The sequence below is a fragment of the Hemicordylus capensis genome, chromosome 6, assembly GCF_027244095.1.
Source record: "Hemicordylus capensis ecotype Gifberg chromosome 6, rHemCap1.1.pri, whole genome shotgun sequence".
NCBI lineage: Eukaryota > Metazoa > Chordata > Lepidosauria > Squamata > Cordylidae > Hemicordylus > Hemicordylus capensis.
Window position 1 is genome coordinate 97,388,202 of NC_069662.1, and position 26,834 is coordinate 97,415,035.

The window sequence follows — 26,834 nt, forward strand, 5'->3', positions numbered from 1 at the left end:
TGCCTGGAAAGTGAAGCGAGCACCTGAATGTGTCCATTCTGAAGAGTCAGACTCACAGTGACTCTAAATAAGACTGATGTTTATCTTGTTCTCCTGCATCTCTTTCCTCACCCCTATCTTCAGAAAATGGATAACAATGCAAGGACAATTCACACATCTAAAGTTGGGGGTGGCGGGAGATTAATTATTTTTAGTTCAGACAGTGAAGATGTGGTTAAACAGGTGAGGCATTTGGGTGCTCTTCTTGCAGCAATGATGGTGAGGCATTTCCCCACCGCACTGCTTGGCACCGCCCCTCTTCCCTCTTCCCCCTCACCAATGTACCTCTCCCAAGCCATGCTCTGCTGGCATTGCCCCCTGGTGCTGCTGGTCAGTAAGGGCAGGAGGGGCTTTGCCCCCACCCCCAACAAAAACAAACATGCTAATCAAAGTTCAGACTTACCAGCAGCCAGGGAAACCTTCGGAGCAGGGAGCTTCTTCCAGCCCCTCATCCCCTGCCTGTAACTTCTTGTTTTGGTCTTACTGGCTGGAACAGCTGCTACTCAAGCTGCTCCAGCCAATCTGATTTCTAGGGCGGTCCTCCTGGCACTGTTCCCAGGAAGAACTAAAATAATGGGTAAAAACTGCACTTCCTGGTTGCTTCAGGGAGTATATTCTTAATACATATTTTCCCCTCTTCCCAGGGAAAGAAGCTGACTTGACAACAGACAACTTAGCGGATGGCCTACTATCCCTCAGTCTCCTTTCCAACTGGGTAAAATCGAAATACCAGTAACTTACCGCAGAGACTTCTTGAGAATTGACTAATCAAGACTCTGAAAGATTTTATTGATGAAAATACATTATTTTAAATAATGTGATAATTGGGATGTTTGTTTCTTTTAAAGACCATTTTAATTAGAATTAGAATTTAGGTTTATTTTAAGACCATTTTAATTAGAATTTTGAGGGATTATACAACATATAAATTATTTATAACATAAAATAGCCCAAACACATTATATAATAGAAAAATACACATAACATTGAATGTTGTCATTAAATTTATTACTCCAAAATAAACTATGACATTTTTCGACAAACCTGTCTGTCTGATTCTTAGGATAACTTACTGGAAAGTATGTCAAATTATCATGACTGAAATATTCACATACACCCCTAGATAGTAGGGCTTCTCCCCCCCCCCCCCGCACCTCCCAATGTGTGGAAAGAATTGTTTTAGCTGTAGTTATTGCATTTAATATTGGTTAATCAGTACTAAGGTTTTCTTCTTTTAGATAATGGAAGCAAGACAATTTTTTGCAACATGGCTTATCCTGATAGGAAGTGTCAAAAATGCCACATCCTTACTGAAAGGCTTAATATGTGAACCTTCCTCTGTTTGTCTATTCCTATTTGGAGTTCAAAACCTGTTTCGCATCTCTGAAAGGAGAGACCAAAACCATCCTGTCAATGACCAACAGAAATGGGACTTCCAGGGTCTGGATGCAAAATTCATTACTCACAAATTTATAGAATACCATGTAGTTACAAGACCCCTTATCAGGTCTTGCAAACAGCAACCTTGTAATCTAATTTAGATAGCTATGGATGTTGACATAGTAGTTCAAATGTACCCAAACAGGTCGACTCTTTCTGCTGAGATCACAGTTGTATTGGAAAACCTCATCAAAAACATACATGGAGGGGCAGGAAACCTGAAGGGGATAGAAAAGCAAGGGGAAAAATATTGGGGGCCACAAAAGAGGCAAAGTTTATTTCTAGGAGATGAGTTTTAGCTTTCTAGAAGAGAAATAATTGTATATTTCACCGTAACACTCCCATCTTGTGATCCCATGGGGAAATGGTCATCTATCTCGGGGCCTATTCACACATAATGGGAAACCAGAGTTAAAGTAGCCTGAGGTTTACTTTCCTGTATGCCTGAATTCGTGAAACCTCAGTCTCCTCAGAAAAGTGACTTGAGGTTTCCCTTCCCAAACTCCAATCTGAAACTGTGGGCTGTAATGAGTTTCACTGCTCCAACCTGAAGTTTGTAGCCACCAGTCCAAATGCTGGGCTGAAGGCTGCGTTGGCTGTAACTAGAGTTGAGGGAGGAAGCTCCTCCCTCTCTCCATTTGTGATTGGCTCTTGAGACTGTTCTTTATGCCAGAAGGAAGCTGGCACAGTCAGTTTCCCCTCCTCTCTGCAGTCTCTCTGACTGCAGTTTGGTTCCCTTCCATTTTGTCCAAATGTGGATAGGTAACCTTGGAGTGGAGGAGAACCATTGGTTCACTGGATCCTCAGTTCCATGTTACATGCAAAAGGGGTGCATATTTCTGTACATCTGTGTCTGTGTTGGAGAGGTAGTATACACACTGGCTTACAGCATTACAGAGATAGTAACTAGGAGGGTGATTGGTTATCCAGACATTTTCCAGCTCAAATTTTCACTCAGCCTAGGGATGTGCGAGCCGCCTCGAAGTCAAGCCAGATTGCCATTGAACTTGTATGGCAAGCCCTCGAGCCGAACCAGGTCTGTTTGGCTCAACCTTGAGAGGTTCCAGCCCATTTTCAGTGGCAGTGGCCAGTTTGGAGGCCACCATACATGCTCCCTGGCCATTTGTGTGGCCAGGAAAAGGGCCGGGATGCTCCCAAAATGGGCCAAAATGGCCCTTGCAGAACCAGGGGAAGCTGGCGGGGGGAGAGGGAGACTAAAGGGAGACAGACACACACACACACACAGCCACACCAGCACCCCCCAATGCCATTGGACCTGCGGTGCCAAGGTAGTGAGTAATTTAAAAAAAAAAAGTTTAGAAACCCCAAACTGGCTTGAATTCGATCTGGGTGTGGGGGAGGTGGGAGAATATTGGACATGCCCAATAGGGTTTGAGTCTGGTTCAGACTTGAGCTGAACTGGGCAAATCAATTTTGTGCACACCTCTACTTCAGCCATGTATGGTCTTAAGCAAGTTGCTATTCTCTCTGTCTCTCATCTGCAATGTGGTGATGGTCAACCTGACCTAAGGATTCTTTTAAGGATATTAGAGATAATCCTAGCATGCACACTGAGTGCATGAAAAGGCGATAAAATGCTAAGTAAAATTGTTATTAGAACCAAACAAAATACATGAGTAAATACATGGATGCAAATCTTTAAAAATGGATAAAATAAGTCCAAATCCAAAATGGATCTGAGTTGAGGGACAACAACAAAAAGTAAGAAGTTTAAGTCACTTGTTCATTTTGCTTGTACCATTAAAAAGTTTATGTTTCAATGAGCATACAACTACAAAGCTCATGTAAAAGAATAGAAACATGGAGTGAAGAAGACAGAATAAAGCTATGAAGAAGAACCAAATCCTTTTCACTGTGTTGCAGCCATTCCACCCCTTGACCCAATAATAATGAGATAATTCTAATTTCTACAATAAGAAAAGGTTTGCTTAGGTTAAAGAGGCAATCCTGAAATATAGCTAATACATGTCTGCTAGGCCTGTGCAAAAACATAGCCTCAAAGTGTTGAAGCTGAATCATCTGCATATCATCCCTGACCCTGTGGGAAGGCAGCTCTGCCCAGTGCTTACCTCTGTTCAGAGTGGTCATGTGCACAGCAATGGGCAGGGCCATGGCCCAGCCATGCAGAGGCCCATTGTGCATGTGCGGCAGCCTCCAAAAAGGCCATCATGATGGGAGTGAGGACCGGAAAAGGCCAAAGACTGCCTGAACTGGGCAATTTAACATGTAATGGAGGCCAGCAGGGGGAGGGGAAACCTCCGGGGACACACACACCCATGGCCTCGGAGAAGCACCCCAGAAGGGGTAAGTAAAAAAAATACATATATTTTAAAAAATATATCTGTGAACCCACCCCCCACCCATGAACTGAACCAGGGTGCTTTGAAGGAGGCAAAACCAAACTGGCCTGATCCGGTTCGGGTCCAGTTCAGACTTAAACTGAACCTGGCCAGCTGGTTTTATGCACACCTCAGCACAGACACCACACAGTATCCTCACCCCAAATTCATTGGTGCCTCCCCCAAGAACCCAGAAGTACTCAAAAATGCCCATTGCCATCTGGGAGTTGTCCAGCATTGTGCTTGTGCGTGACCTTGAAGTTTGATATTTCTCATAAGGGCAGTGCTGAAAGTAGTGCAAGGAAAGGGTTAATATGTCTTTGCCATGTCACAGGTGAGGGAGCTATTGTGAAATAGCACAATCACACTGGGCACGCCCTCTCTAACATCATGGCCAATGGTTGCAGCTTCACCAGTGTGCTGACACCTTGGACACAGAATGGAGATGTGAGTGGAATGGAGCTTGCTGGGATGCAGCCTGGGTGGTCTAGAAAGAGGGAGGGGTTCCTCTGTCCAGTATTCAAGGGCTGCAAAACCACAGTTGAAGGATCGTCTGTGGGATGATTCCCGGCTTCATGGAATAACCATAGGTTCATCTACCCAAGGTTTCATGCTATGTCCGACTGGGCCCTTTGTCCAAATGAGGTCTTTGTCTATAGAAGTACTTTTTAAAGGCTATATGTACTACAGAGCAAACCTCAGACGGCTACATGGATGGGTCTAAAAGGAATTTCCAGCCTTGGAAAATGTATTGTTTTTCATAGTGCTGTCATGGGAGCTATACCCTAACCAGTTCAAAAAAGTAGCAATGCTTGTAAAAAGTAAAAACACAAACATCTCTCTCTCTCTCTCTCTCTCTCTCTCTCTCTCTCTCTCTCTCTCTGAATCCAAGCAAGCAAATAAAATATTTACTAGCAAAATATAAAGGAAGATCACCTCGCATCATCAAATATTTAGCAAGGTTTAATTGGGACTTTTAAAACATTAATTGATAAGGGCTGTTGGGCAGGAAAGGGAGGAAGGGGAAAGCATCTGGCTTTATTTTACAAGAAACATAGCCATACCTAGTTTCCATTCCTTTCTCTTTGATTTTTTAAGCATTATTGCTCCTGCCCTTTAAATATGGCTTTTGTTTGTGTTTGTGTTGTATTCTTCATGAATTGGCAAGATGAACTTAACTCATGAACTGCCAGCCACAATCAGAGGTGCTCTTCACCCTGGACTTCGGGGCAGAAGTCCAGGGCCTCCACACACCCCGAGGGCCCCCAAATCCTCTTTAGTCTGTCTCTCCTCTCCTCATTCTTTTTCATCTCCATTTAATTTTACATCTTCCTTCTGTACTGCATGTTCTGGTGTAAAAAGTAGTGAATTCAGCTAATTTAAGTGGCAGGATTGTCAATGCAAAATGTGGTAGCTGCAGGTCAGAGGGTTGAGCATATTCCTTGCAAGGCTGTAAAGCTATCATTTCACCAATAGAGAAGAGAGAGGGTCAGAAAATGCTACATCATAGGCTATAATCCAACACATGTTGGATGTTGTGATGGGACGTATATAGTTGCTGGTGAGTGAGTGCGTGACTGTGTGTGGGTTACCTTAGTAACCAGGCACGGAAGGTTCGGGGGGGGATTTAAAATAAAGACTTTTGGGACACAGAGAGAGAAGGTGGAGAATTGGATTTAGTTGCATGGAAGTATGAGGTGTTTGGGGCTGAGAGTTGAGAGATTGGTTGGTGTCTTATGAACAGGAAAGATTGTTCAGGCGTGGGGGCTGTGTGGAACATGAAGGATGAATGAGTGGAGTCTGGAGAACCAGCAGTGTTCTGGGCAGCTCCTAGTAACAGACAAGAAGGTCTGGAAGAATTCACTAAGTTTACATACCCCATTTTAATTACCTCAGTCCCAGTTATCTCACCCTATATGTTACATTATATCCAGATGAAAAGAAACACTCAGGAAGTTGAACAGCGGATGTACCTAGTAACTTTGTAGAGAAGCTCATGTGCCCTGCTTTGCAGAGATCTTTATTCTAATTAGTAAATAATAAACTTATTCTTGTTTTCATTTTATACCTCAAGTTTTGTTTCATTTTATATCCTGAACATATACGCCTATCCTGCGCTCATGAGGCTAAGCAGCGAAAAGAGGCTGAGTACTGAGAGTAAGAATTTGTATGGTGGCAGTGAGGGGAAGTAAAAACTGAATGAATTCCCAGAATCTGGAGACTGTCATAGAACAATAAAAACAGGTCACCTCCTTGGAATTGAAAGGGGCATCAGGGAGGGACCCTGACAGGTGTGCTAAAGCCAACTAAAATAACTGGGCTAAGTGTGCCTACCTATGGGGTGTAAAGCCCAGTAATGCCTGAGGTACATTTATTCAATATGCATAACACATGTAACAATGGGAAGGTGACCATATTCCAAAATGAACAGAGCATTTCTGGCAGGCAATATTAGCATGTGAAATGTAAATTTCCCTTAACACTGTAATACTTTAATAGGAGAAGTCACATCCACTGAACTTCTGTTTTTCTTGGTATGCTCTGCTCCAGACTGAAGGTGGCTATTTTAAGCAAGTGGCATTCTTAGCCATGGGCATAGTGCCACCATTTATCTACAAATGACTTTGTGCTCTGCCTGTTACATCTGTATTCCTTAGTGTGCTTTCAGCTCTAAAAGGTGGGGTGTGTGTGCATATATAAAATGCAGCTTTCTGTCCACTCACCAGCACACAGGCAGCGATATCTGGAGTAAAATACAGCATTCCTACAAGACATGTTCACACACAAGTTCGAAGAAGAAAAGGATAATAGATCAACTGCTGTGAGATGCATTCACATGAACCAAGAAGATCTGTATTTGATACTGTTATGAACATAGGGCTCTCCAGACCTTCTGTAGATATAGAATGTCCTGCTTTTCAGATGTTCTGCTACTATACCTTGTATGTCCGTATTCAGTCCTAGAAAGAGTCCAGTGAAACATCACAGAAAGCAGTTGCTCTTTAGAGACTCTAACGCAAGTCAAACAATTATTTAATAAAATATTAACAGGCAGATGGTCAATACACGATTGCACTGCACAGGCAGGCAATTATTGCAAATAGCATTACAAAGCTAGGAGAAATCATTCAATGGATTTACAAGAGCACATAATTGCTCAATGTTGTGCAAGAAGATACTGCACAGAGCACGCAATGTTTCTCTGAGAAACCTCACTATAGCTACCTCCCACTCAGAGGAAACTATCATTCTTTCTAGGCTCATTTATCTGTCTCTATTAGAGCCATACTTGACTTTAAAAAAATACTAATGATTTGGTTATGTTACACGTCCAAGATTAGCACATGTGGGTCATGACGACGACAATTCAGTGCGCAATGATAAATAATTATGTTGACAATGGGCAAGATTCAGATTAAGTTAGTTGTAAATGAGACTTGAGTAACAAGACTCATTAATTTCAACAGGACTTGGTGGCTGACATACAGCACAGTGCCCGGTGGATCCAAGAGTGAGGCATGCACGCTGCTGCTGAGCCACTGAACAGCCACAGCACTGTCAGAAAGGTGGTGGTGGAGCAAGCTTTTGGAAAGCTGAAGTTCTGTTTGCACACCTTGCTATATATGGAGGAGGATTTGGTCCCACAGGTGATAGTGGCCTGTTGCATCCTTCACAACGTCTGTGAGTTGAGAGGAGATGTTCTGCTGCTGGACGACCTGAACGACTTGCTCCTTGAGAATGTGGGGCAGTTGCATGCCTCCTAAAGAGTGTTTCCTTGCTGCTGTGTCACTGCTCCCATTGGGAATAATGGGAGTAGCAGTACATCAGCAAGGATGCACTCCTTAGGAAGCACAGAACATCCCATGTGCGCAGTCAGCAAGCACGGGCTGTTCAGTGGTTCAACAACAGCATGCTCTCCCCGCTCTTGGATTTCTGCAGGGCACTGTGCTGTGAGATCATAACTAACTCTGAATCCTTCCCAATAATAATATCCTCCCCTTCCTTCAAGGAACTCAGGAGAGCTTTACTAACTTTATTAAATGCCTTTTAAATAAAGTAATGCAAATATTCATTTAAAGAAAGCATAGCAGTAACTGGGTTCACACATTTTGTGCTTCCGAGCAAAAAGTGAATTCAGCTGTCTTTGAAGTTAGAATTAAGAATTAATTCACAGGGGCTCTGGTTCACATAAGTTGTAGGTGTGAGGACATTGGAAGATGTGTGTTTGCCAATATTCGCTCTCAGACCCTGTCGGATATTTAACCAACAGACGTGGCCTATGTGTGAACTGTCCCATAAGTATGTAAGCAAGCAGACCTATTTGCAAAGTAGATATCTATGGGGCATAAAAGATGTCAGGGAAACACAAAATGCAATGTAGACATTATCTAAAAGAAAGACACAATTTGATGGGGAAATTGCTACCCCCCAAAAAACAACAAAGAAGGGAAATCCCTCTGTTACCTTTGCCCAATAAACCAAGCAGGGAAGCTACGTTGAAATTAATGGATACTCCTCAAGACTGTGCTTAGCTAATTAAGAGGCAACAGACAAGATCCTCACCAACTGTGAAGTGATTTCATTGTTTATGGTTGTTTGGAGATTTGAAATTACTACAAAGGCTGTGTCTCAACCATTTTGCTCCCATATGCAAAGGTTTGGTCACTTAAGGAACAGAGCCAGCTGGTGGTAAGTGCTCCTTGTTTCTGCTGTGATCTTTCAAATCTCCTCCACTTCTAGAAGTGCTTTAGGTGAGAATTAATACTTGGTAAAAGTTCTTGCGTTCAGAAGCTGTCAAGCAGAATTATATGAATAGGATGAGACAGCAAATCTATTACTAAATATTTGTGTTTGTCAAGGCTATCAGAAGCGCATAGAGGCCCCAGAGGACTGCTTCCGTTTTCCTGTTGCTAAACTGTGTCACACAGAATTTGTCATTTGACAGACAGGCATTATTGCTCTGCCATTTTAGACTTGCTTGGTTCTATTATGGCTAAGTATGCAATCATTTTGATGAGGAGTTCTTGGAATTCAGCAGGTCTTGCCACAGGCAATATACTAGTGGACCCGGACACAGAGCATCTGCGTCTCTAGTTGGGCCCAACCATCCCCCACCATGCCGCCACCGCCGTCTCACCCCGGGGGGCCAGGGCCAGGCCGTCTCTCCTCCTCCTTCCGCCTCGCCGCCAGCCGCCCGTCCTCTCGCCCTCCTCCTCAGGGTGGCAGCGCCACCTCCCTCCGCTTCGCTGTCCTCCTCCTCAGGGTGCTTTATGGATCCTGATGGTTTTTGGAGGGTGCTTGGGGAGTTTCCCAGCAATCTGGTAGGCAATACATCAGTACTATTCATTGAGGCCTGGAACAGCGGGGGTACGAGGGTGCTTGACGAGATTGCTCCTAAGCGGCCTCTCTGGGCTTGTGGATCTAAACTTCCTTGGTTCTCTGAGGAACTTCGAGAGATGAAGTGAGTCAAAAGATGCCTAGAGCACTGCTGGAGGAATACTAAGACAGAAGCCGACCAAGCACGGTTGCTTGCCCATGTTCAGGTGTATACAGTGGTGGTAAGGGTGGCAAAATTTACTCATTTGTCCATGCTTATTGCATCAGCAGATTCCCATCCAATGGCCCTTTTCCAAATCACCCGTTCTTTCATGGGAAGGATTGATTCTAGTGATCTTCCATCTGGCCGCTGTGACATGTTTGCTAGATTTTTCGCTGATAACATTTCTCGGTCTTTGGTCAGAGTTGGATTCCAATTGCTCAGTATCCATTGAGGTAATAGAGCCTGGGTCTTGTGATATGATCTGGGATACCTTTGAGCTTGTTGAGGCTGATGATGTGGACAGGATTCTTGCCAACATGGGCACAGCGACCTCTAGCCTGGACTCTTGCCCCTCCTGGCTCATTAGGGCTGCGAGGGGGGATGTTCTCTCCTGGCTTCAGGAGATGGTTAATTCCTCTCTTCAGGAGGGATTTGTTCCATCAGCCCTAAAAGAGGTGGTGGTCTACCCTCTTCTGAAGAAGCCTTCTCTCGACCCTGATAATCTGGACAACTATCATCCGATCTCCAATCTTCCTTTTATTGGTAAGATTTTGGAGAAGGTGGTTTGTGCTCAATTGATGAGAGTACAGGAGGAAACTGATTTTCTGGACCCTTGCCAGAAAATCAGTGCCGCGATACAACACTGAAACTGCATTAGTCACCCTGTTGGATGACCTGTATCATAACCTTGATGTGGGAAGCGTACCTCTCTTGGTTCTCCTTGATCTCTCAGCAGCCTTCGATACCATAAACCATGCTATCCTTCTGGAACACTTAAGTGGGCTGGGCCTTGGGGGCACTGTTCTTCAGTGGTTCTGGTCCTATCTCACTGGACGATTCCAGTTGGTGTTGATTGAGGGTGAGTGTTCTGCACCCTGGCCCCTTTCTTGTGTAGTTCCACAGGGCTTGGTCCTTGCTCCCATTCTTTTAAACATCTACATGAAGCCACTGGGCCTGTTCATCCATCATTGTGGGATAGGTTTACATGAATATGCTGATTATACTCAGCTTTATATCTCTACCCCTGGCCAAACAGGTGATGCCATCCATGTACTGGCTCAGTGCTTAGGACCTGGATGGGCCAAAACAAGCTCAGGCTTAATCCCCCCAAGATTGAGTTGCTCTTGTTCAGTTTGCAATCTGGCCAATTGCCGGATGTGAGTTTATCTCTTGACGTGGTTGCGCTTCCCTTGAGAGAGGCGGTTCGTGATCTGGGGGTCCTTCTGGACTTGCTGCTCCTGCTTGAACAGCAGGTGGAGGCCGTGGCCAGGGGTGCCTTTGCCCAGCTTTGGCGGGTTCACCAGTTACAGCCTTTTATCGACCGGCAGGCCCTGGCAACAGTCACTCATGCCTTTGTCACCTCTCATTTGGATTACTGTAACATACTCTACCTAGGGTTGCCTTTGAAAATGATTCAGAAACGTCAACTAGTCCAGAATGCAGTGGCCCTCTTCCTCATGGGTGGCCGTAGATTTGATAATGTCACACTTCTTTTATGGTCACTACACTGGTTGCCTGTTTGCTTCCGGGTCCAATTCAAAGTGCTGGTTCTTACTTACAAAACACTTATGGGCTTAGTACCTGTATATCTCCAGGATCGCTTCTCATATGCTTGGGTCCGTAGGAGGACCTTCTCTGTGGCTGCCCCTCTTCTTTGGAACACTCTTTCCCCCCAGATTCATTCAGCCCCCTCCTTAGTTGCTTTTAAGGCCCTTCTTAAAGACCTACCTGTTTCACCAGGCTTTTGCTCTTTATTTTCTTCTTCTTCTTTTAAATTGTTATTGGTATTGTTGTAGTTCACCACCTAGTATTTGGAGGAGATGATTTTCAAGAAATGTTTAACAGATAGATAGGATATAACTATGTTTAAAATACAGAGAAGTACCTTTAGTTCTAACTTGGTGGGGGAGGGGGCTTGCTTTGATATAGGTACCAGCACATATGAAAATGTCTCCATTCATTTCAGCAAATACTTTCAAATTTAATTAAATTATATATGCATTAAGAAACCACCCAACAATAGAACTATGCACTCAATAAAAATGGGAGAGCAGTGGGAACTCTGGTAAAATAGAACTGTGAGAAAATGAAAAAGAGAACAAAAGGGAAACCTATACATCATTTTTGACTAGACAGGAAATGTACAAATGTTCAAAAGTATAGTGGTCAGATTTGTCACTCAAGACAAAGAGGAGCTGAGCATGGAAGCGCTCTAAAATCTATGTTTCCCTAGTGGAGCAATTTCAGAGTCTACCTGAATTAATGTGGTTCATTAATGTGAGCCTCTGTATAAGTGACTCAAAATATTCAAATATGACTGTTCAGTATTCCTATATTTCTGCTTTTCTCTAAGAAACTCGGGGCAGCATACATGGTGTTGTATTGCCATCCTCATCCTTTTATCTTCACTACAACCCTATGAGGTAAGTTAGGCTGAAAGAGAGTGAGCTTCATGGCTAATCAGGGACTTAAACTCATGTATTTCCAATTCAGTTTCAATGCTTGATACACTACAGCAGACTGGCTAGCTGCTATTAGTAGGCTTCCACAGTGACATGAGTGGACAATGAAAGAGCCTATTTAACATTGCAAGCGTCATCACCTGGAAGAATTTGCAGTCACATACTCAGTCATTAACACTTTCCCAGATTAATATATGTACCGCCTTGTATAACTCCTGACCCATGGTCTTGCCAAAAAGACTCCACGTGGCCTTATGTGCTTCAGGCAGCATGATAAGGCACTATACTTACAGGGGCAGCCCTTCCATGAGGCAAGGTGAAGCATGCATGGACAGCAAATACTAACCAACCACCACTACGGGTGCCACTGCAGAGGCCTCACTTCCACCTGCTGCTTCCTCACTCCACTACATTGTGCTGTTCATTTCCCCCTCCTTGCCCAACTAGATGGCACTTCTTTTTCTCCTTCTTCCCTCCCTCCACTCCAATAACAACTGGGGAACCTCAGGTTGGCCATCTCTGGAAAATGGCAATTCCCTGACGTGGTACCCACCCCCTGGAATTCACTGTCTAGATTCATCAAGTTATCTCTTTGCTTTCTTTCCCTTACTGTGTGAACCCATTTTTATTCATATAGGCTTTTCCTGTTTACTAATACACTCAATTGCTGCAACAATTGTTAATTTTGGTTGCATCTCTTTAATAGCTTTTGTGGTATTATTTAATACTCACTGTTATTCCAGAATTATTTAGCCCTCCTATACAACTTATTCAAATGTGAATATAGCTTGGCATTTTTACTGCAACTTACAAATGTTGTAAAATATTCACAAATATTGTGACATGATCATATTTTGATTAGTTCCACCTAGAACATTGAAGAATACAGTATAGTGCTATCAAGGTAGATACTAAAATGAATGGCCAGACTGATTAAAGTAAAACCAACTCATCTATTTGCCCAAAGAAAATATCCCAGCAATATTACTGTAAAATATAGATGTTCTTAACTATTGAACTTTCCTATTCATATCATAGGACAATTGATCAAACCAAGGAACACACTTATAAGACCTGCACTCTTTACTTCAGGTCTTTTATCCTTAATCCTGTCATCATCCACAGTTTATGACAGTCTTAAATCAACATGTTATCTCGTGCTTGAGAACAAAGCAAATGTTAGCATATTGATCAGGATTATGCAAAGACACACAGCTGAGTGTTTAATTTATTCAAACTTAAAACTCAAAGGTTTCCATAGTTGGATCAGCTTAAAATTGTGTGTGTCCTTCAAATGTCTAATGATCAGCCACTGACAACTATTTACTGGCACTTTAGAAACAAATGTGCTTTCCTACAGCATGTTTTATTGCTTTGATCTGAACACCATTCATGGTTGTAAATTAGTGCTGAACTCAACTATATTGAAAAAGATCCACTTGGACTATTGACCAAGTGGGCAAGTCTGTAGTCAGCTTCCATTGATGGAGAACTAAGAGCTAGCTAATATATTACCAACTGCAGTACTGGGGCCTCTAGGGAAAATGTGGTGTGGTAGTTAGAGTGTTGGATTACAACTGGGAGACCCAAGTTCAACTCTTCACTCAGCCATGAAACTCAATGGGTAACTCTGGGCCAGACACTTATCTCTCAAGCCTTACCAACCTCACATGGTTGTTGTGAAGATAAAGATAACCATGCCCACCGTTCTGGGCTTCTTGAAGGAAGAGTGGGATATACATGTAAAATAAATATATCTTTCATATTGTTTGGCTTATGGCCGTAAATAAAATGATTCTTCTGATTCGATATATTTCATATTCTTCTTAAGTTACTGGGACTGATGTCAGGTGGCCCATCCTCCTCCACTTCATCTCCCATGCCACTGCAGGTACCATACAGACTAGCCCATCAATTAAGCAGGTATTGACTAACCCATTTTACAGCACCATTTCAGAATTTGATAGATACAGTACTTGCCAGATATTTGACAGATGCTTAGTGTATTGTTACGCTGCTTATGATTTCTCCACTTCCCTGAATGGTGAGAAGATCCAGAGGTTTGCAGTGCACCTTGGATTCTGGTTTCCTTTGGAAAGAGAGTCACTGCAGATTGATGGTGTCTTGTAATATTTGGGTTATTTACAAAAATATACAGGTGGAGCAGGGATGGAGACAACATTGAGCAGTAGGGATCAAAGAACCCGGGCTGCACATGAAAAGGGCCATGTGAGACACCCCATGTGCTTGTTGTTACATGCATGTGAGCATGGCCCGATCACCAGAGGGCCCGCCCCAGCCCTCCAGAGCTCACTTGCTGCCTGCCTGCATTGTTTCTCTTCCTCTCCCTCCAGCGAGGGAGAGAAAGAGAAATAATGCAGGTAGCCAACACACGCTGGCTGGAAATAAGCTCTGGAAAGCTGGCACAGGCTCACTGGAGCCCTGAACACACCCCTTTTGCATATGATATCATGCACAAATGGGGTGCAAATGGAGCGTGGCCATGGCTCCAAAGAGCCTGTGCAAAGTCTCTGGAGCTCATTTCCAGCCAGCATTTGCTGCCTGCCTGCATTATTTCCCTTTCTGTAGGCAGCCAGCAAATGCTGGCTCGAAATGAGCTCCAGAGCAGAAAGCTTGTAAACCTCTTTGGAACCCTGGACATGCCCCATTTGCATGGGACACCATGTGCACGGAGCATCACTTGTGCGTACAGTGCATGCTGTCGCAGTGGAGCAGAACAAAGGCCACTATGCCGCTTGCTCCGCTACTGAAGTTGAGTACTGAATGAAGTTGAGAAGATAACACAGGGGGAAAGAGGGAGATGAGGTCATCCGACAAATTCCCATCAGCTTCTGCCAGAAGGCAGAAAGTATGTGTGTCTCACACATTTCCCAATGGAAAATCTTGTCCCTTACCATGACTGATGAAATCTCTTCTCAGTTCTAATTTCTCAGTTTTTGCTAGATAGCTTTTTAGAAATTTTATTTTTATAAAATAAAAATTGAGTTTTTTCAGAATGAGCTATTCTGAAAAACCTATTAGATATTAGATACTGCTATTACACATTCTGTTCTGTTCCATTCCATTCATAGGGCTACACAGACGTAGGACACCATGTGAAGCCCAGCATTTGCAAAGACTGCACACCCACAAATTATCAATGGATTTCAATGGAATTTAATCACACTTCCTTCAAGGAGCCCAGAGTGGTATACATGGTTATGTTTATCCTCACAACAACCCTGTGAGGTAGGTTAGGCTGAGAGATGCGTGACTGGCCCAGGGTCACCCAGTGAATATCTTGGCTGAGTGGGGATTTGAACTCAGGTCTCCCTGGTCCTAGTCCAACACCCTAACCACTATACCACATTGGCTCTCCCCATTATTTAGTCAGAACCCCATTGTTTAGTCAGATCTTGCTTCAAACTGTATGCAAACTCTTGCAGTGGAATCTATGTTTTCTTGTACAAACAGTAACATTGAATTTGTTCTTGAATATTAATACATGCAGTCAGGAATGTAGCAAGGGGAGAGGGGGTCCCATGCTTGCCCCTGTCCCCAGCACCCCCCCCCCCGGGAGGTGAGGGATATAATGTAGAAAATTGGGAGGGGTGGAGCTGGGGGGGGCTGGGTTCCTCGAACCTATCTGCTCAATTATAGCTATACCCCTGCGTACAATAGGGGACACGTTATTTCAATTCAGTTGCCAAGAAAATGGCACCTTTAAATTAATTCTTCTCTCAGGTCCTTCAGCTTCAGTACCTCTCCAAAAATATGTATTGCTCAGCATCTGTCTGCAATGTTGTGGCATGTTCTCTGCTACAGCTCTGCAATACCACTTGTGCGAAAGACGCTTTATGCAATAGGGAACAATGGGGATCTCAGCAGCTTTATAGCTCCACGTGGGAGGCACCAGGGTGGCCTGGAGTGGGTTGTGATGGGTGGCAGTGCCCAATGGGTATAAGGAAGCTACCACCCAGATTTCAAATAAGTTGGGCAAAGGGGTGATTTTTAAATGATTTTTGAAGTCTATGCGTCCTTACGTTTCCCCCATAGGGAATACTGGGGATTTCAGCAGCCTTAGTTATAACCCCCCGGGGGGGGGCAACAGGGTGGCCCAGAGTGGGTTGTGGTAGGTGGTAGTACCCAATGGGTGCAAAGAAGCTACCACCCATATTTCAAAGGATTTTGGCAGAGGGGTGATTTTTAAAGGATTTTTGAATTTGGCATGTCTTTGGGGCAGAGTTGGGGCATAAAAGGGGTTTGGGGGGCAGAAGAGTGGGTCAGGTGGTAGTGCCCCAATGGGTGCCTGATACCACCCAGATTTCAAAGAAATTGTTTGTCATTGAATCCACTCTCATTTCCTACCGGAGAATCTACTCTCAGAAGAACACCTCAGAAACAACTGGGGCTTGTTGTTTTGGGGGTGATTGGCACCCTATGTGCACTACACCACACCCGGTTCTGGGCCACCACGGTGCTTCCCAAGTAGATATGTGGGACTGCTGAAATTCCCCATTATTCCCTGGGGTGGGGGGGAGGTTAAAGATGCACAAACTTCAGAAATTCTTTTAAAATCACCCCTTTCACCAATTTCTTTGAAATCTGAGTGGTAGCAGGCACCCATTGGGCACTACCACCTGACCCACTCTTCTGCCCCCCAAACCCCTTTTATGCCCCAAATCTTCCACAAAGACATGCCAACTTCAAAAATCATTTAAAAATCACCCCTTTGCCCAATTTCTTTGAAATATGGATGGTAGCTTCCTTGCATGCATTGGCACTACCACCCACCACAACCCATTCTTGGACACCCTGGTGCCCCCCACATGGAGCTATAAGGCTGCTGAAATCCCCATTACACCCTATGGGGAAACGCTTAAAGATGTGCCAACTTCAAAAATTCTTTTAAAATCACCCCTTTGCCCAATTTCTTTCGAATTGGGGTGGTAGCTTCTACCCATTGGGCACTACCACACACCCCACTCTTTTGCCCCTGGGACCCCTTCTTTTCCCCAAATTGATTCAGAAAATTCAGGTACAAATTGAATCTGGGGTGATTCAGTGGGGGGGGGGGCAGATTTGGACCCAAAACAAATCACGGGTGATTCAATTTGGGTACAGATCAAAATGAAAAAATTGATTTGTGCACATCCCTAACCTCTATGGATAAGGGATAAGTATCTGGCAGCCCAAGGCCCCATATGGCCCCTCTCTTTTGGAACTCAGCAGAGACTCCAGTCCCAAGAACCCCCTTGCTATGCACCATGGCCACTTGTGTTGGAGATGGAGTTCTAGTGCATCAACCTTTCACACCAACTATCCTAATGACCACTAGGGGCATTGGGAGGAGAGGAAGTTAGTGAGAGTCCCCTTACCTGTCCCTGCTTTGTCTCTACTCTATGACCCTGCCTTGACTCCTCAGGTATTTCCTGTAGTGAGTCAGTTCTACTTCATTTCTCCTTGGAGAGCAAATGGGAGCATCTCTCTCTGTCTCTCTCCTCCTATTCACTATGTAGCTCATATTTAGGATAGGTCTTTCCTATCTCAAATGTACTTAATCTAATAAATCTTATTTATTTTATACAGCACTACAATCTCCATGCTTGTTCTTGACTAACTGCAACAATAAGGCTCTGCACTACTTTGTAACTGGAGTGGGCAGCTTCCTCCTGGTGCTTTGCTAAACAATCAGAAATTACAACTTGCTTCCATGCAGGCTGACAAAGGGATTGTGAGCACCCCACTCCTCTTTGAGTGTAAACATTGAGGCAGGCTTTGGCAGAGCCCTCCTCTTATTAAGTACCTCAGTACTTCAGCTAATCACTGTCATTTTCCTTGCCGGGGGTAGTGCTATCCTTTCACAGCACCCCTTGCCAATTTGTCAAGTGGCTTTACATGCCTGGAGTTTAAAAGCTAACTGAAGGCTCATGGAAGGAGATGTGCAGAAGGCTTAACTGCCCACTACCCAGAGCAAAACTGGATATCTTACAAACTGCTTTAGATGTTTGACTGAGTAAAGTGAGGCTATTGGATAAATTCTGCTGAACCAGCATTTGGTGTGTCCGTGAGTTTATGTATTTGTAGTGCAACGTCTCCATTAGAATCAGAATGAAATTTGGCATGCACATCTGGAATGTCTATATTTTAGGTTCCAGTTTTACTAGGCTCCCTACATCAATTTTCAAAGGAAGGAGGGAAATAAAAAATACTAGGGGTGTGTGTTAAATTGGACTTGAAATGCTGGAGCCAACATGCCATCCCTCGGGCATTGTGGGAGAGAGTTCCACAACAATGGCAGGGAGCCTTCAATAGTCAGAGTTGTCGCCAGGAGGCTTTACACACATGGCTTTTACTTCAAATCTCCTCTGGAAAGGAGTGTGCCAGTCCACATATTAGCTGTGTTTACCCCTAAATCCCTGCAGGCTACCTGGTACCAGTACAGACATGACTCTGCTTTCCCCCAAATCATGGCTGCACATTCTGGCTTAAACCGAAGTATGTCTTGCTTTTAAAAAAATCAGCAGCACCCTGCAGTTTCTCTATGATGTGTGGATTGGCCATTGGCAGTAATTGGGCATTTTTAAAACTCAGTGAAGGGAAGTTTGACAGCTGTGTTGGGTATGGTCTGCTCTGAGTGATATGCAATTGTAAGTGTGGGGGAGGGGTTGTAGCAGATTGGTGAAATTCTGTGGATGGAGTCCAGAAGGGGAGGGGGAGGGAGAAATACCTGAGTCAAACGCTTATTGCTTTACTCATGCAGAATGGAGATTACAGGTTCTGATGTAACCTGAGCTCTTTGTGTCTGAGCTGATTCCATCAGGTGTGTGTGTGGGGCAGGGGATATGAGATGATGAAGGCAGTCACTCACAAAGGCAGGGTTCGGGTTAAGCATGCAGTTGTTAGCAACGTCATGCCAGTCTTGTGGTCTTCCGCAACCAGCTGTCAAGCTAACAACAAAGCTCTCTCACCTCCTCCTCCTCCTGGGATAGGATTGGTTGGATAAAAAACCCAGAGCAAGCAGTGGGGACACACACAGGAAAAAGATCTGCTTGATTGCGGAGAGAAGCTAACCCTATGTGAACTGTGCATTTAATCCCCTGAATTAAATATCTGTGAATCTGCTGCAAAGCGGATTCGCTCTTCAGATACCCTGTGGCATGAAGACATGTGTGAATAACTCCCAGGAGACCTAGAAGGCAAGTTAAAGGGAAAAGTTCCTCTTAAACTCAAACTGCAGAAGGCAAGGAAGCCAAGTGCTCCCTCTGGAGCAAAGATGAAGTGATTCATCTTTGAATCACCGTCCCCTGCGTCTTCTTAAGTGTGTGCAACTTTTCTCATTATACTAGCATAACTCTAGTCTGGATGTCAACCCCTGTTCCACTCTCCTTGTTGCACGAGTGCAATAAGAGTGCAAGAAAATGCACAACTTGGAGCATCCCTGTAACTTTGTGCAGTTTCACAAGCATCTTTCCAGTGTGAATTATCTGATGTTTAATGAGGGCTGATTTAGCAAAAAGAATCTTGCTCAGTCTCAGAAATTATATACTGCTTTTCCTGTGCAAAATCACTGATGGGACATAAGACATGGTACACCAATGGATATCATTTCAATACTCCAAGAAATGATGGGGCTTCTTACCTCTCTGTGAATTATCTGGTGTCAGTTTAGCTCAGACTTACCAGAAAATGGTAATTTTTTTAAAAAATAAATAAAAGCTTTTTCCACACTCAAACGTTAATATTGGTTAATGGGGATTCTTTGATGTGAAGTAAGAGGCTGCAAGCTGCCTGATATGATTTCTACACTTCAAGCATATATATCATTTCTCTCCTGTTTTAATCAGTTTATAATAAATTGTGCTTTGTCGTAAAAGCTCTTTCATCGCTCTGAGGGGTTTTCTCTTGTGTGGATTCCTTAATGGGAAGTAACATTTCTCCTGTGTCTTATTTCTTTTTACATTTCAGGCCTTTATATATTCTTCCCTGTGTGGATTCTTTGATGTCTAAGAAGATGTGAGTTATGAAATCTCTTCCTACACTCTAAGATAGGGCTGCACAACTTCAGCCCTCCAGTTGTTTTGGACTGCAACTCCCATCATCATCAGCCACCATGGCCAATAGTCAGAGATTATGGGAATTGCAGTCCAACATCTGAAAGAGAACCACAGTTGTGCAATTCTCAGCTGTTATATACCCCATAACATTCTGTCCTGTATGAATTCTTTGATGGGAGGAAAACATTACGTTCTAATAGAAGCTCTTTTCACAGGTCTCAAAGTTGGCTGGAGCCAGCCAGACTTTTAGTGCTGGGGGACTTCAATTTCCATTGTGAGGCTGACTTGTTTGGTGCGGCTCAGGAGTTCATAGTGGCCATAGTTCCGTGGGTGGGGGATTCTGTAGTTTCCCCATTGTCATGGATGGATCACTACCTGGTTAAGGTTGGTTTCACAGCCACAACCCAGCCCTGCAGGTGTGGAGGACCTATGAAGATGGTCTGCCTGAGATGGCTGCTGGACCCAGTAGGATTCCAAAAAGCCTTGGAGGGTTTTAATGTTGGTCCTGTCAGTGATTCTGTCGATGCCCTGCTGGGAACCTGGAATAGGGAACTCACCAGGGCAGTAGACTCGATCACTTCTAAGGATCCCTTCCAACTTGCTTTAAAAGTGGCCCTTAGCATACAGAGGAGTTGTCGGGTCTGAAGCAGCAAGGTAGGTGGCTGGAGCACAAGTGGAGGAGAACTCGGCTCGAAATTGACAGGACACAGCATAGATCCCATTTGAAGGTTTATGTGGAAGCAGTGCATGTGGCAAAAAAGCCCCAATTCTGGTCTGCACACATTGATCCTGCGTTCAGCAGAGCTGTCCCAGGTTGTGAGGAATTTGATTCAGGCTCCTTCAATTTCAAACCAGTCCCCGGAGACTTTGTTTTGCTGCAATGCTTTTAATGGGTTCTTTGCAGACAAAATATCTTGTATTCGAGCTAACAGAGATTCCACTGTTTTTACAGAGTCTAATAGGGTGGTGTCTAGCAATCCCTCTTGCAGTATTAGGTTGGATCAGTTTCAATCTGTGATGCCTGAGGACATGACAAGCTGCTTGGGGTGGTGCCACCTACCAGTTGTTCTCTGGATCTTTGCCTGACTTGGCTGCTTCTATCTAGCAGGGAAATTGTTGGCGTTGGCCTAGTTAACATCATTAACTCATCACTGAGGAAAGATAGGATGCCTCATTGGTTGAAGGAGGCAATGATTAGAACACTGCTTAAGAAGCCTTCCCTAGATCCCTCAGTGATGAATAGTTAAAGGCTGGTATCCAATCTTCCATGGTTGGGCAAGATGATTGAGAGAGTGGTGGCAAACCACCTCTAGGCAGTTTTGGAGGAAACCAATTATTTAGACCCATTTCAAACTGGCTTTAGAGCAGGCTATGGGGTTGAGTCTGCCTAGATCAGCCTGATGGATGACCTTTACTAGGGAATCGACAGAGGGAGTGTGACTCTGTTAGTTCTTTTGGATCTCTTGGTGGTGTTCGATACCATTGACCATGGTATCTTTCTGGATTGCCAGGGTGAGTTGGGGATAGGGGGCACTGCTTTGCAGTGGTTTCTGCCTTTCGGGCAGATTCCAGATGGTGGAGCTTGGTGATGGTTGCTCTTTGAGATGGGAACTATTATATGGAGTCCTTAAGGGCTCCATTCTGTCATCAATGCTTTTTAACATCTACATGAAACCGCTGAGTGAGGTCATCAGGAGATTTGGTGCGGGGTGTTATCAGTATGCTGATGACACCCAAATCGATTTCTCCTTATCATCATCATCATCATCATGATCATCATGAAATGGCATTAACTCCCTAAATGGCTGCCTACAGGCATTAATGGGCTGGATGAGGGATAACAAATTGAAGCTGAATCCAAGCAAGATGGAGGTGCTCATTGTGGGGAATTTGAGAGATGAGTTAGATCTTCCTGTACTGGATGTGGTTACACTCCCCTAGCAACAACAGGTACGCAGTTTGGGAGTGCTCTTGGATCCAGGCCTCACCCTGGTATCTCAGGTGGAGGCTATGGCCAGGAGTGCTTTCCATCAGCTTCGGCTGATTCGACAGATGCGTCCATTCCCTGAAGAGAATGATCTCAAAACAGCGGTGCATCAACTGGTAACCTCCAGGCTTGACTATTACAATGTGCTCTACATGGAGATGCCTTTGTAAATAGTTCGGAAACTTCAGTTAGTTCAAAATGTGGCAGCCAGACTGGTCTCTGGGGTAACCCAGAGAGACCATATCATGCTGATTTTTAAAACAGTTGGCACTGGTTGCCGATATGTTTCCGGGCAAAATACAAAGTGCTGGTTATTACCTTTAAAGCCCTGAACAGCGTGGGTCTGGGTTACCTTAGAGAGTGCCTTCTTCTGTATAATCCCCATCTCACATTGAGGTCATCTGGAGAGGTCCGCTGCCAGTTACCACTGGTACGTCTGGTGGCAACTCGGAACCAGGCCTTCTCTGTAGTTGCTCCTGGTCTATGGAATGCACTCCCAGCAGATATCCACAGTTTGGGCTTGCTGTTTGCCTTTAAGAGAGCCCCCCAAACTTATTTGTTTGGCCTGGTCTTCCAAGGTTTTTAAATTGTTTTGGGGTATTTTAAATGGTTTTAAATAGTTTTGAATTGTTTTTAAATTGTTTTTATATTTTTTTAAAGTAATATGTTTTAGATGGTGTTTTATGTCTTTTTAAATTGGTTGTGCACCACCCAGAGCCTTTGGATGAGGCTATAAATGTAATAAATAATAATACATAAATAAAAAGCATTTATCCAGTTTCCCCTGTGCAGATTCTTTGCTGTTTAAGAAGATACAATTGATCATAAAAGCTCTTTCCACATTCCAGACATTTATAATGCTTTCCTGTGTGTACACATTGATTATTAAAATAATAATTAAAATTATTTCCACATTCCATTAATTTATACAGCCTTCTGTGTGGATTCCCCAATGGGCATTAAAGTCTGGTGCGCAATTCAAGCTTTTCTTACACACTGGGTAGACATTCCTTTTCATTCTTATTTATTTTGCTTACTGAATTGGAATTTCATTAAAGTTGTCACCCTGGCAAGCCATGGATTTTCCCATTCACATCTCTGGTTTACTTCTGGTTTTTTGTTTGTTTGTTTTTTGACTCTCTTGATTGCTGAATTGTCTTCCACCTTTTGAAGCTGGTTTCTGTCTGACGATATTCCATGTGGTCTGTTAACATTCTTGCTGTCCCACCCACTGGTTGCCAGAGTGGCCATATTCCCCTAATTCTCCTCCCTGTGCAGGATTTCTTGGCCTGCTTTTAGCAAAGCTCACTCCTCCTCAGTGAAATGCAAAACCATCTCCTTCAAGGGTATTGGATCCTGAGCTGGCTGCACAGCAGCTGTTTTTGCGCACCACCAAAGAAGAGATGTCATTCCATTACCCAGTGAGGTCTCCTGAGAATGAAGAGACCCCAGATTTTGATTCAAATTTTAAAAGGCCTGATGCACAGGAGCAATGGTATCCTTCTAAGCATTATTCTAATGACTTCCATCTGCTGGACTTTGAAAAAATGGATCAGGAGTCAATGAAACTGATTGGCATAAGATTTAGGACAGACAAAAGGACTTACAGGTGAAGCTCATTATCCACAGTGGTTCCATTCTGCACAAACTGTGGATATCAGAACCACAGATAGTGCGTTATTGCGGCAATGGAAATCTGAGGGTTAGTTCCTAGAGTCTGGGGAAAGGACAAAAATGGGGGGAGATGAAGGGAAATCGCAAAAGAAAATATCCTATCAAGTGCCCTATCAAGGTCTCCAGCCTTCCAGGAATACCACCAACCCCACCCAAATTAGTCATTTCCAGTATTGGTATTTCCTTCCAGGAATACCGCCAGTCCCAAATTGATCATTTGTCCACAAAAAAATTTCAGGGGAGACTTGTTTTTTAAAAAACAGCCACAAAATGTCTCCTACCCCCAAAACTGGCAGCTGGAAATTTATTTATTTTATCAAATTTATACACCGTCCCAAACTTTCATCTCTGGGCAGTTTAAAATAGCATTAAGCTAGTTAAAAACATCTACAAAAAACTTAAAACAATTTAACGATTTAAAAATAAGCCAGAGATTAAAAAACCCCAAAAATTAGGAAGCTGAGAAAGCTTGGGCGAAAAGATGGGGTTTCAGGTGTTTTTTGAAAATTGTGAGAGATGGGGAGGATCTTATCTCAGCAGGGAGTGCATTCCACAATCTCAGGGCAGTGACCAAGAAGGCCCATCTCTGTGTAGCCACCAAACGAGTTGGCGGTAACTGGAGATGGACCTCCTCAGATTACCCCAATGGGCGGTGGGGCTCATACTGAAGAAGACGCTCTCTTAGGTACCCAGGGCCTAAGCCGTTTAGGGCTTTATAAGTTATAACTAGCACCTTGCATTTTGTCCGGAAGCCTATTGGCAGCCAGTGCAGCTCCATCAGTAAAGGAGTAACCTGGTCTCTCCAAGATGATCCAGAGACCAACCTGGCTGCCGCATTCTGAACCAACTGAAGCTTCTGGACTATGTACAAAGGAAGCCCCATGTAGAGCGCATTACAGAAGTCAAGTCTGGAGGTTACCAACAAATGTACCACTGTTTTGAGGTCACTGATCTCGAGAAACAGGCACAGCTGGCGTATCAGCCGAAGCTGATAAAAAGCACCCCTGGCCTCAACCTGAGAAACCAGGGAGAGGTGTGAATCCAGAAGTACTCACAGACTGCGAACCTGTTCCTTTTGGGGGAGTGTGACCCCATCTAGAACAGGTAGGTAAAAATCGTCTCTAGAGTTCTGACCCTGCACAATAAGTACCTCCGTCTTATCTGGATTCAACTTCAGTTTATTCTCCCTCATCCAGCCCATTACTGCTTCCAAGCAGGCATATAGGGAGGATATGCCAGCTCCTGAAGAAGTTGACATGGAGAAGTAGATCTGAGTGTCATCAGTGTACTGGTAACACCCAGCTCCAGAGCAACAGTCTCCAATCGACACCATCTGGAATCTATCCGAGAGGTAGGAGTGGAACCACTGTAAAACAGTGCCTCCCACCCCCAACATCTTCAGACTTTCCAGAAGGATACTATGGTCGATAGTATCGAATGACCTTGGAGATCATTTCCAGCCACCTTGACACCGTGAACATGCAAAATAAACCCTTTCTTGACCCTTTTCCCACTGTTTAAGCCAAGGTCAGCTGTCAATTACCTGACTACAGAAAGCGTGGGTTTCGGATTTGCAGATAGCAAGGTTTCCGTGTATTCATTCACACAGCTCTTAATCAGTCTTTGGAATTTGCTGCCACAAGGTGTATTGATGGTCTCTAGTTTAGATGGCTTTAAAATAGGATTAGACAAATTCATGGAGGACACATCTATCAGCGGCTATTGGTCTTGAAGGCATACCTCCCTTCTTCCACTATTTCTCCCCACAACTGGCATTCAGCAGCATACTGCCTCTGAGCCTAGAGATAGCATATAGCTTCTCCCTCCTGCTTGTAGACTTCTGGTTGGTCACTGTAGGAAACAGGATGCTGGGCTAGATAGCAGGGCTAAGTGAATCAGCACTGATTTGATTCGGGGATCACCTTGGTGCTTCAGATGAATTCTCAATTCAATTTGATGCTTTAGGGGAGCAATCCCATTTACTTTGGCCTTGTTTGATGGGATCACTTCAAATTGGGCCTAAGCTTTGGCCTGCCTCCCTTACCCCTCACTACTCCCCAAAGCCCTGCCCATTTCCCAGGATTTCTTTCATCCTATGCTTGCTATGTGCCACTTTCTAGCGGTCTTGAATGAATACCAAAATAGGCCACCTCTTAAGAGCTTGGAGCAACATGCATGGGCTTCTCAGGTAATCCAGGTACTAATCAGGCCCCAAGCAGAAGAACTGGTACAGCATAGTGGTTCCAACCACAAGCTAAAAAACCTTGGCTTCAGTGTTCCCTCTAAGAGGGATTTCCAGATGTTGTTGATTACAACTCCCAGAATCCCCAGCTGCAGTGGCTTTTGCGTGGGGATTCTGGGAGTTGTAGTCGACAGGATCTGGGAATCCCTCTTAGAGGGAACACTGCTTGCCTCCAACCTCCACTCAATCATGAAGCAGACCTTTGGCAGCCCATTGTCCATTAGCCATGGCTTCCCCTACTGGCAATATACCAAGGCTGTTGTAATACCCCTGCCCCCAGCCTTCCTCCAAGGATCCAAGAGCAAAGTACATGGTTATGTTTATCCTCACAACAGCCTGTAAGGTACATCATGCTGAGAGAGATAAGGGACTGGCCCAGAGGCACCCATTGAATTTCATAGCTGCACAGAAATTTAAACTTTGTCTCCCCAGTCCTAGTCTAACATCACAACCACTACACCACACTGGCTCTCAACACTGAAAAATATGCACAATATCACATCTTAAGGTGCCTCCATACTTTTATGGGCATGGGGAGAGTGCAGAATTGGAGACACTGAAGTCTGAAGCTACCTCACACGTGAAAATATGTGCTCTACCACCCAATTAACTTTCAAGGGCCTCTTCACCAGCTGTGGTATTAATTCTAGGCTTACAAGTACAAATGTCATTATGCGCACTTATTCTGGAGTAAGTTATTTGTCAGTAGTATTTGCCATAGAGACAAAACAATCTCCACCAATGGTGGAATGAAATGGGTGAGTGGATGTGTTTTTTCTTTCCACTTATTTAAGGCATTCTCCAGAGTCATGAATGCTTCCTGATGGCAGACACACCGTCTATGGAAACCAAATGCTATTTTATACCACTTGACCTCACCCATTCTGGGTCTTCTGCTTTTGAAAGAGAGAATTATTACAAAAAGTGGCAAGTAATTCTCAGGGAAGCTTTAGCGGGGATATTGTTGCACTCTGGTTTATCCAGAGAATCCAGTATAATTGTAGAAGCAGCAGCAGGTAAAGGTGGAGTCCTAG